Source organism: Anabrus simplex, chromosome 9, assembly GCF_040414725.1.
Source record: "Anabrus simplex isolate iqAnaSimp1 chromosome 9, ASM4041472v1, whole genome shotgun sequence".
In the NCBI taxonomy this organism is placed as follows: domain Eukaryota; kingdom Metazoa; phylum Arthropoda; class Insecta; order Orthoptera; family Tettigoniidae; genus Anabrus; species Anabrus simplex.
Window position 1 is genome coordinate 135,059,015 of NC_090273.1, and position 11,167 is coordinate 135,070,181.

Consider the following 11,167-nt stretch of genomic DNA (forward strand, 5'->3'; position numbering starts at 1 on the left):
AACAGTTGGATCCAATACAAAGAAGACTGTTTGGTCCAATAGGTAAGAAAGGCTGACATTTTCGATCTGCATTACTTAAGATGCAACTTGCCCATCAACTTATTTACGGGATGTAAACTCTTAACCATTCCGAATCGGAGTCCACCGAGAAAGAAACTGAACAGGAGCCACCTAAAAAGAAAAAAAGCAGTAAGACGACCAGGAAATGTTTCAATGCCAACCGCTGAAACAAAGAGAAACTGCCGGTCATCTTCCTCAAGCCATGGATGTTAGACGTGCAAAGATGCCAAAATCCTGGCTGCAAATGGAAAAAGCCGCATTCTCTGCATAACATGCAAAGTCTACTTGTGCCTTCTTAAGGACAGGAATTGTTTTGTGCATATCCATAAGTAAAAGGAAAGAAAACTTAACATTATGTTACTGAAATAACATGTAAATGTGGGTTTCATTTGTGTGTTCGTGTCAGCTGATCCAAAAGAATACAATACATTTACAATTTAAGTTTATCCCACTCTTTATTGAGGTTAACCCATTATCAAACCTGAAATATTAGAGGAATATAAGAGTTCAGAAATGTGGATTACATCATAGTTGTCCACTTGCGTGGGCATTGGGTCTGGAGAGGATATGGTCATTCCACCCCCAGACTCCTGCAAGCGCCAAGGGCCGCTATGGAACGTCTGAAACATATCTTCCATTCAGTAGTCAGACTAGCAATTTCCATTGCTGTTCTGCAACTTGGGCAGTCAACCCGAGTTTAACGAGTGACCTGCTTGCTGGTAATTTGTGTATAAAAGGCATCCAAAAATTGGTCATTTTGTAGTTTTCCTCTAAAAACATGTTGCTTGGGTGTTTTGCTACAGCCTCTGATACTCCTTTTTTTTAAGATTACAGGCACAGCTGCTAAAACCTTGGTTTTATCAAACCAAATTACATGGTTTGTTTCAGAGGAATTCTCAGCTATAGCTGAAATTTCCATGTCTTCCTCTTTGGATTAATCTGATTCAATTTCATCACACAAAATACTGTTAAAGGTTAAGTTCTGGACTTTTTAACACTATACTAATATCCAGCATTGTCACTGGATATTTGTTTGCCATTCTCATTACAATTCACTGTTTGAAAAAAGAAAGTTATTTCAATTTTGATTAAGAAACCAGGAGATTCTCATTCAGTGAGAAATCTGAAGACTCATTTTCTAATTAACAGTCAACAACTAGGAAAAAAGTCACCACAAGGTCAAGCAGGTAATCATCATGTGAGGCATGTGTGAGCAATGAAATGAAATGGTGTATGGCTTTTAGTGCCGGGATGTGTCCGAGGACTTTGGCTCACCACGTGCAGGTCTTTTGATTTGACTCCTGTAGGTGACCTGCGCATCGTGATGAGGATGAAATGACGAAGACTACACATACACCCAGTCCCCGTGCCGGGGGAATTAACCAATTAAGGTTAAAATTCCCGACCCTGCCAGGAATCGAACCCGGGACCCCTGTGACCAAAGGCCAGCACGCTAACCATTTAACCATGGAGCCGGACTGTGTGAGCAATGCCACCAGTCTTATTCACCTCCTAAATCTCCTTAAATACAACTCCCAGAAATGAAAGACGCCTTATTGTTACCTCTCAACAATCTAATTACAGAGCTCTGATTGAAACCGTACTTCCTACACAAATGAGTACAAACTCATCTGAATACAGAATCTAATGGCAGAGCTCTGGTCGTAACAGTAGTTCCTACATGAACGAGTGCAATCTCATTCTGAACACAGAACAGATGAGCTAGAATAACCTCTTGCCATTTATAAGCAGCAACGTTCTCCCTAAGACCTTGCTGTTTTTAAAGACTGCCGACATGCCAACTAACATTACCTTATTATGTGCCAGCTGCATAATACACATGGGAGTCACTGGATGCTCCAAACTGAAGTGTAAATACTATAAAACTTCATTTAAATGATAAATCTTCATTATTGTCAGCATAATTGCATCAATTACACAGTTTAAATGTTTAACATGAGTATCAGTTAGTGTAGTGCATGAACGGTGTCTTGATTAGCGTAGAATCTCATGCGAGCACTCGATTCCGCACATCACAAACGCAGAGTACCAGAGATGTTATGCATTGTCTGGCGAAGTTTAATATCCACTAGATGACAGCGAGAGCTATTTAACCAAATGCCTGCACAATATTCAGCTGGGGAATATACAACAGCCAAAGCAGTAGTCCTGAGTGTACTGGCGTCTGTACCAGATTATGTTCCAGCTAACCTACTACGTATGTTGTTACGACTTTTCAGTTTTGCAGCAGTTTTTCCAATATGAAAAGTGGTCCTAATGCTGTAAATTATATACATGTAACAATATAATTTAATTTAATTATTGTCATGTAAGCATCATATGCTAAATAAATAATAAATTCAATACGAATCAAAAACTATGTTTATATTCTATGACATATTGCCAAGAAAAGTAACTAATGGATTTATATACTCTGTGCCTAAATCTGCAGCCACTGAATTAGGTGGGCGAGGAAAACTGCGCTGTTGTCATATATGGCAACGGCGAAGCAACACGGACTAGAAGTCTCTTACCTCTGAGCATTGATTGGCAAAGCTCGTGCAGTTCTGTCGAGTCTAAGCCGGTCCGATCCAGTCCACGTATTGTTTAAAATAGTCCTCTTTTCTATATTATGCATCAAATATATATGTAGCAGGCACGTATTTCAAGTTATATTGTAATATAAAATATTCTTAAAAAACTGATGCAGACTAAAATGTAATCCAAAAGTACTTACCCTATCCTGTGTTGGGGTGCAACCCGAATGACCTCAACTAGTGACATTTATATGGCCGCTTTCTAGCCATTTACCAGGGAAACCAAAAGATCCATGAAAACATGTTGCAAATAAAAAATGTAAGTTACACAATTTTCTACATTTCTTACACAGACAAAATTTGATTGGCTGAAGAAACAAAAACCTGGCTACTTACTGAAAATTTCAATACATGATTTTACGGATTCAAATTTACTTGTTCAGGATTTTATTCTTAATTGTGTGGAAAACAATTGTACCGCTGAAGTCAGTGGTCTTTCCTGAAGCTTGTGTAATTTGTTTTGCAACAATTTAGGAGGTAAAATCAAGAGCTTGGTAGAAGAACTGCCTCACGCTCCTAAATTGTGTTCAATTAAGACATTTCTTCGCCAACTGCTACATAACAGTTATTTCTCTGACCCGCCTACAATGATGGCCATGACTATAGACAAATAAGAGCTTGAATAATCATACATTTATTAATTTCAAGATGCTAAAATCTGGTCACACACATCCCAAAGCAGTGATGGGGTATGATGCGCAGAGGTATCACCCAAATATCACTATAAAATTTGTCACAAATGGAACATAATAATTGCTTTTACACATATCAAGTGAAAAATCCCTGGCAAATTAAGAAATACCGTCGTTATTTGAGAAATATGAAAACATACTTAAGGCTTGTAGACAGGACTGGTTTATGTCGTACTACGCTGCTGGTGCCGTCTTTTGTTACTTTCTTCGGGTCCAGGGCTAGCACCGTGGAATGGGAGGGCTATGTCTGTGGATTCTCATTATCTTTGTCCATTCGCTACTGGTGCCGTCTTTTGTTACTTTCTTCAGGTCCAGGGCTAGCACCGTGGAATGGGAGTGCTATGTCTGTAGATTCCCATTATCTTTGGCCAGTACAAACAGCAAAATGGAGGTCAAAAGAAAAATAGCATGATCCCTGGACCAATAAATATTTTTATTTCCGTTCGAACGAAAGTAGCTCGATCCCTGGACCAATAAATCACTAGTCCACTGAATTTTTCTTATGTACATTGGCCATACCATTTTGTCGCCTATTAAATATTGCATATCGCGATACAATTCATGAAATGATGTCATTGACAGGTGAAGAATGAAACGAAAGCAAAGAACTTCAGTGAACACAGATATCACACACGAAATTGTTCAAAGTGTAAGACAAAAGACATACGTGTGTCACTGTGAGCGCAACACCAAATGTACTTGTAAAGTGGTAAACTACATATTAATATTCTCCAAAAAAACATATATATTTCTTAATTTGCCAGGGATTTTTCACTTGATATGTGTAAAAGTAATTATTATGTTCCATTTGTGACAAATTTTATAGTGATATTTAGGTGATACCAATGCGCACTATACCCGCAGTGATGTGCTATTATTAATAGACCCCAGATTTTTAAGGCTGTAACAGGTTAGAATGTAAACTAATTTGGTTATTAGCAAGTCTTCTAGCCTGCTCTTCCGTAATGTAGGGAGAGTAACACATTCTAGGAATTTTGAAGGGCCATACCCTAATGTTTATACAACACTTTATATAACTGTCCTATAGGCTAGATTATACTGGTTACTAGCTTCAGTAAGTTTACATTCATATTTTAGCACTACTTATTTAGAATGAATTGATTCAATCATGTTTTTACATCATTCAAACGTTCACCAGACTATAAACAGTTTCTCTTATCAAGATTCATTATTTGTGTTTCAAATTCCTGAGGTCGTGAACAGAAGATTTCTATAAATGCTCCAAAGACACACGTCCAAGCTTCACAGACAAGACTGTAAACCGGCAACAGCAGAGACAAAGGCACTGTACAGACCAACCCTCCTGTCACACTCAGATGTGTTGACTGGTTTTAATTTCTTGTATGCAAATGAAACTATGCTCCAGATTACTCACCAATTAGATATAGAGCTAGATCGTACAAATGTACTGTACAAAAAAAGCTTTAAACCAGTATTCAGTAAAGCTCAACAGGAAGCCCTCTTGTACACAAACTATGATAAGTCTTAATAACTACATTGTTGGACCAGCGTGACCAACTAGTCATCCAAAGTTTGGGGATTCAATCCTGGCAGAGGTGGGCCCATTTTTTTAGAAGACAAACTGCAGTGGGCATGGAGTACGATCCTCTTGTTAGCAGCTATGTCACTTGATCAGATGATCATACCACCTACCAGATGGTGGTGGTGATTGAGACTTACTGTGGTTACACTTTCCTAGCTAGTTTGCAAGTTTAAGAAAATCACGCAATAATGAGATGAAACGATACCTAAAGTATATTACAGGAGAGATCCTTCCTTTATGCTTGACAGGGACTCGCCAACCTGCCTCTAGAAGTAATCTTTCTTATACAGGCCAGAAAAATTAAATCCAACACTACGACAATGTAATGTGTGGTCATTTCCTATGTTGCTGTTAGCTAGAAGGCGATTTCTATTGCCTCCGATAGAGTTCGCATCATGTCTCTCCCAGTGCTACCACATACTCTGAAAAGAACGAAACCATGTAGTTAAAAGTGTCTTGTCATGACTTGTGATGAATGTAGTTACAGCCTACACAAGGTAAACATATTAAAGTGTGCTTTACAAACTATTTAGCAGAACATTGTGGAGTGTGGAAGAGACCATTTCAAAGTCAGCAGAATTCACTTTTCACTTGCCAGAAAAGAACCTGCAACTTTCAGCGAAGGACATTTTTGGACAGAAACCTTTCCCCGTAAAAGTTATATCCTTCGTAGTCTACTGGTCGCTGGGAAACAGGGCACATTACATGTTAAGCCAGTAGGAATTAAAACCAAGTTCCAGAAGAGTATGCTTCTGGTCATCCAGCTGCAGAAGTGTGTAAGGATTGGGTTATTCGTAACTTGACAAGTATTGGAGGAGTTGGCACTGTAGTTGAAAAAGATTAGGTGAAATATGAGCGGGAGTACAACCAGGGCCACAGAGTATAAGGACGAGTCTCTGGCAGCGTTGAACGGGAAAATAAAATTCTTTCTTGAGCCCATGGGTAGAGCCCTGCACGGATATACAAAATAACATCCGCGTCCGCTCCGCATTACCTTCATCTGCATCAGCGAATGGTTACCCACATCCGCAAATGGTTATCCAGAGATATTATAATTATTTACTTACAGTATACTACACCCAAGGTACTTAAACGGATAGATCTGTTAACATAATACAATAGGCCCGACACCTGGCAACAGAACCCCTGCAGTCACAGGTTTATGAGGGATTTTCTCTTTTGACAACTACGGACACATTGACCTTTGTTCCTTTCCTCCATTAAATGTTGGCAGGAGCTAGTTAGGCTTAGGTCAAATTTACAGCTTTATGGTCTCAAGGCTCCATCACCAATCTCCCATACCAATGTCAAGGGTTGCCTAACTACAAGCAAAAGTACGAGTATACCTGAGTGAAAATCAATAGGCCTAAATATCATTATTTAAAAATTATCAGCAAAATTATCCGCACTGGCATATAGTTTGTATCTGCCAAGAGACTAACTTCAGAACTACAATAATATCCTATTGTCTTAAATCATACGAACGCCTCCAGCAAGCAGGATTTCATCATCTGAAGTTTGTGAACACATACATGAACTCAATCAAGAACATCTCACAGGGGAAGATCTAGCTAGCGCATACAAACAATCAAAAGGAAGTGATGGAACACTAGGAAATCTCTACCGTCTGGCCCACTGTCGAACATAGAATGTGCTGATTTCATATTCTCTCATGTACTTGTCACTAGCCAATGGTGTTTCCACTAACCATCACAGCTCTAACCTTACAGCTAACGCCCCCAGATGCCCCTTTACTTACCCCTGTCCAATGGTCTTGGCACTACCCCGACCTAAGTTCATAAGTTGGCACCCACGTATAGCCCGCTGTGACGTTGTGAGCTGCATTATGTGCATACTTAACCTCCCTTTGGAAACTAGTTAGTAATGATTTACTATCAACATTTTAAGAAAAAGTAAAAACTGGCAACCATCCTCTAATAACATGAATGCGAGGGGGGAAAATGGAAGAGTTCCAACGTTTTGAAAAATGAAGGTATATCACCAAAAGAAAAGGTAGGCCCACAATACGAGTTAAATTGAATGACAGCCTAGGCCTCGGAAAACCTAATATCACCAGGGTCGGAAAAGAACAAGTGTTTACCACGAAGTCAGAAAGGAAAAATGAAGGTGAGGAGCCTACCAAGTGAAACTAATACCAGACTCAGGTAGAGGAATCTTGGCCACCAACCCACGCTCTCAAACCGAGAGCCCGTGGTTTTCCATTTAGCCTAGTTGCCTCTTATAACAGGGATACCAAAGATTTTATTCTACCACCCCGACCCACAGGGAGAAATTCGTGGACAATACAACTGTGATGTCCTGACTAATGAAAAAAAAAAAACATTTAACACAACAGGGGTGCATAACAGAGCCTAACTCAATGGGAGTGTGACCCTGCTTCCACCATTTCATGTCAGACCAATATTATAATAATTATAATAATAATAATAATAATAATAATAATAATAATAATAATAATAATAATAGCACAACTTAGCCATTCATCTGTGTTGAATTATGAATTAATAATGTCCAAAATGCTGTAAAGCCACCTAGATGGCACCTCTTCAGAAGTTCTTACCAGCTAGCCATAGTTGAAAAATGCTATCAGCCAATAGCAGTGCTCCTTCGCCCATTTACTTTGGAAAGTATCTAATTTAATATTTTACTACAAAAATAAAGTTACTTCTTACGGCAGCAGTCCTCAGCAGAGGCAATGAACACTTACCTCTTACACGTCATAGAAGGTAAGATTTACAAGATTCCACATCTGAAGTGATATATTACGACCTGAGGAACCATACCGAACTTCCCAATGGGGTTCCACTTCACTGCTAGATTGCTGCAAATAAGAATGTCCAAAATGGTGTAAAAGCCACATAGATGGCACCTCTTCAGAAGGTCTTACCAGCTAGCCATAGTTAAACGGCTAAACACAAAAAACAAGAAAATGTCCAAGTATTTCATCATGACTGCCTAGTTCTAATTCCAGCAGGCTGCCGATACGAAGAACAAGTGTACACACCTCTAAAAGACTGTAAAAATATATATGCTAATCTTTCATAACTGTTCATCCCCAATATTAAAAAATATACAAGAGTAAGGCAACACGAAGAGGGAAAGGCGGTAAAACAAGACTTAAGACCAGATTAACCTGCAATAAACAACAAGAAGAAGAAGGTTGTTAGGGATGATAGAAACAAAAGCCAACAGGCAAGAAAGGTTGAGGCTGATAAAAGTAACTTTGTCGACATACATTTAACACCAATATTAGAAATAGAGGTTAATATGCCGTTTTTCTAATAGAAGTCCCTGATCTTGAAAAGTTGAAAGTATTTACAGTCTCCATTTGTAATTCTATATAAATAAGAATACTTCTACGGGCAAGTTGGTGGGCATAAAGGAACATCTCTCCTCTACTGAACTTCAGGTATCGTTTAACATAATTTCTGTTGTTTATTATAATTTTTTTTTCTTCACCTAAAACTGATCAACAGAAGCACCATCCTATTTCATCACATTGCACCACAAACTACTAAAAATAACAAAGCACTTGCTGACTACTGTACTTTCGCACAAACCCCTAAAATAAATCTTCCACCTACAAAATTGGCAACAAGTACTGTAAGACTTATAACCGAATGTTCAAAAATATATCTAGTGAACAATATTTCTTCTATCAGTTTCTTTTTTCCCCCAATTTGTTTTACGTCGCACTGATAAAGATAGGCCTTATGTTGCCTGTGGCATAGGAAAGGTCTAGGAACGGGAAAAAAGCGACCGTGGCCTTAATTTAGGTACAGACCAAGCATTTACCTGGTGTAAAAATTGGAAACCAAGAAATACCATTTTCAGGGCTGTAAACAGTGGGATTCAAACCCACTATCTCCCAAATGCAAGCCAACAGTTACGTGACCAAAATCGCATACCCACTCACTCAGATATTAGATTGTATTATGGGCAATTTCTCAACCATGAAATGCCCAACCGCTCTTCTATAAAATACCCACATGCAAGAACTAATTACATTGTCCAAATCTGATTGGACGATTCAAACTGGAATTTATCTTTTTAAATGAACACTTTTCCCTTAAAGTTCAGCAACCTGTAAATCTAATTTCACTCGAGTAAAATGATATTACAAAAGTACATAAAAACAAATTACAAACCTCTGAAATGTACACTCTCTTTTATAACTCTGTTCTATCTCGAACATCTAAAATGCATAAAAACTAGGCAATATACGGAATAATAGCCAAAACACAGACGTAACACAAAAATTAGGACCCAACAGGAGGAAAAGGTGAAGATATTTTGCCTACGAAGACATTTCATTAAACTATACGTCAGCTCTACGCTAGTGAAATAAAATTATCCCAGGAATCACAATATATCAAACTAAACCATTCACTAATTAGAGATTAATTCAGAAATGACGCAAGTACGCATACAACGGAATGCACATGATGAAAATTAATAATTTCCTATCTGCAAGTATTCTATGAAGTTAGTCTAAACCTTAACCTACTTTCTTCGGTCAGACACGAAAATAAATTTCCTTAGTAGCAAATTAGCAATATACCTCCGAACAACAAAGTTTGCATTTACGTAGTCATACAAAGTCACGTTTGAAACACGTTATCTTCTCATATGTTTTATAAAATGCCAAGTCTCAAAATAACAAAATTCATAGTATGCAAACGTCAATACATAACATTTTTCTACTCGATACAATTTTGTACATTAAATTTAAACAGAAACTTCCCTCAAAACAACATATACAATACTGAGAACAATAACATTCATACGCCTCGATATTAGAATATATGAATTTTGCTTATGTTCCATCTTTACCGAGCAGGAACAACTTTGAAAGATGGCGACCTACGTCAAAATGAAGAAGCATAATTAGACAGCAGAACTATTACACTTAAATTTCACAAGAGATACTACCTTCTAGCAATTCCTCGTGCGTAAATGCAAGTATTTTACTAATTTTCATTGGCCTGGGAGAAAGATTCAGAGCTTAATTATCGTACCTTATTTTACTTTACGACTGAAGCCTTGCTGTGGCTCTCCTGTGCTAACGACAAGTCCTCATGAGTACTCTATCGGAGAATGCATGAACTGTCCAACAAGGAAACGTTGCGAAAGAAGAGGCCTAATTTGGAAATAGAAAAGTGTGCTCATGAAATTAAAGAAAGATTATTTATTTATTACCATTTGTCTTTTAATGTTGTTGAAATAATTAAATAATATTATCCTTCAAGATAATGGAAATTTTTCACAACCCTTTACTTTCTATTTGCTCTTCCATACTACTCCAAAACACTTATTGCCATGGTGCGTTAAGGAGCTCTACACGGAGCCTACTTGTAAAAAAAAAAAAAAACAGATTCTCAAAGTAATTAATGTTCTACTTTTCGGAAATACTGTTTAAAATTTAAACTTGACCCTTCACATTTGGGTTGCGTTTGTTTCGATAGTTTTGTATTTCCAATGATCTTGCCAGTTGCAGTGCCTCATGAGAAGTGTTAATCTACGGTATGGGAGCTATGTAAAAAAATGTACAATTGCCTTTATCCGATTACACAAACATCGCGTATAATTACTAATCAGAAATGTAATTAAATTTATATTATCCTGGCATGCGTAAAGCATAAGTCTGAAAATTTCCCGAAACCTAACCCGACAAAATAAAAAAAGTAACGACGAAACGAACCGTGACTAACGCATGACAGTTTCAGTAGAAACCAGATCAATTGCGTATTACAGATTATTTATGTGGATTAGAATATTTTGAATGCTTCCAACTTTTCGAGAATAACTGTGAAAACAGAACTTTTCGGTACACGAACGGTACGGTATCTTCTATTTTTAATGCCGTATGGTACGCTCCTTCCTCGCCTTTTCTCCTGAGAGTGAACTAATTTCGTAAATCTTATAACATCTCTTTAAAGAAGTATGTCATCCAAGTGAACAGCTAACGATTGCATTTGTACATTAAATCTCAGTAGGCTATAGAAAAAAGAATATGTAGCCCTATTCTAAATTGGAGAAGGCTGAACTGAAAAAATGAAATATCGTATGGCTTTTAGTGCCGGGATATCCCAGGAAGGGTTCGGCTCGCCAGGTGCAGGTCTTTCTATCTGACACCCGTAGGTGACCTGCGCGTCGTGATGAGGATGAAATGATGATGAAGTTAACACATACACCCAGTCCCCGTTCCATTGGAATCAACCAATTAAGGTTAA

The 11,167-nt window shown here is 37.9% G+C and overlaps 1 protein-coding gene across 4 annotated transcripts in view; it reads right to left on the reverse strand.

The window, feature by feature from the left end:
- The window catches only part of LOC136881076 (ATP-dependent RNA helicase me31b), a 143,583-nt gene extending 133,562 nt beyond the window's left edge, over positions 1-10,021 (reverse strand). Inside the window, exons 1-2 of one of the 4 annotated variants that reach the window (XM_067153692.2) lie at positions 9,953-10,006; positions 7,642-7,755 (exon numbers count right to left, since the gene is read on the reverse strand). The gene's annotated coding sequence lies outside the window, so the exon portion shown is untranslated. Of the gene's footprint in view, positions 1-7,641; positions 7,756-9,866 lie in introns of all 4 variants that reach the window. The other 3 variants (XM_067153693.2, XM_067153690.2, XM_067153691.2) reach the window with 3 other exon arrangements.
- Positions 10,022-11,167: the final 1,146 nt, after the last annotated feature.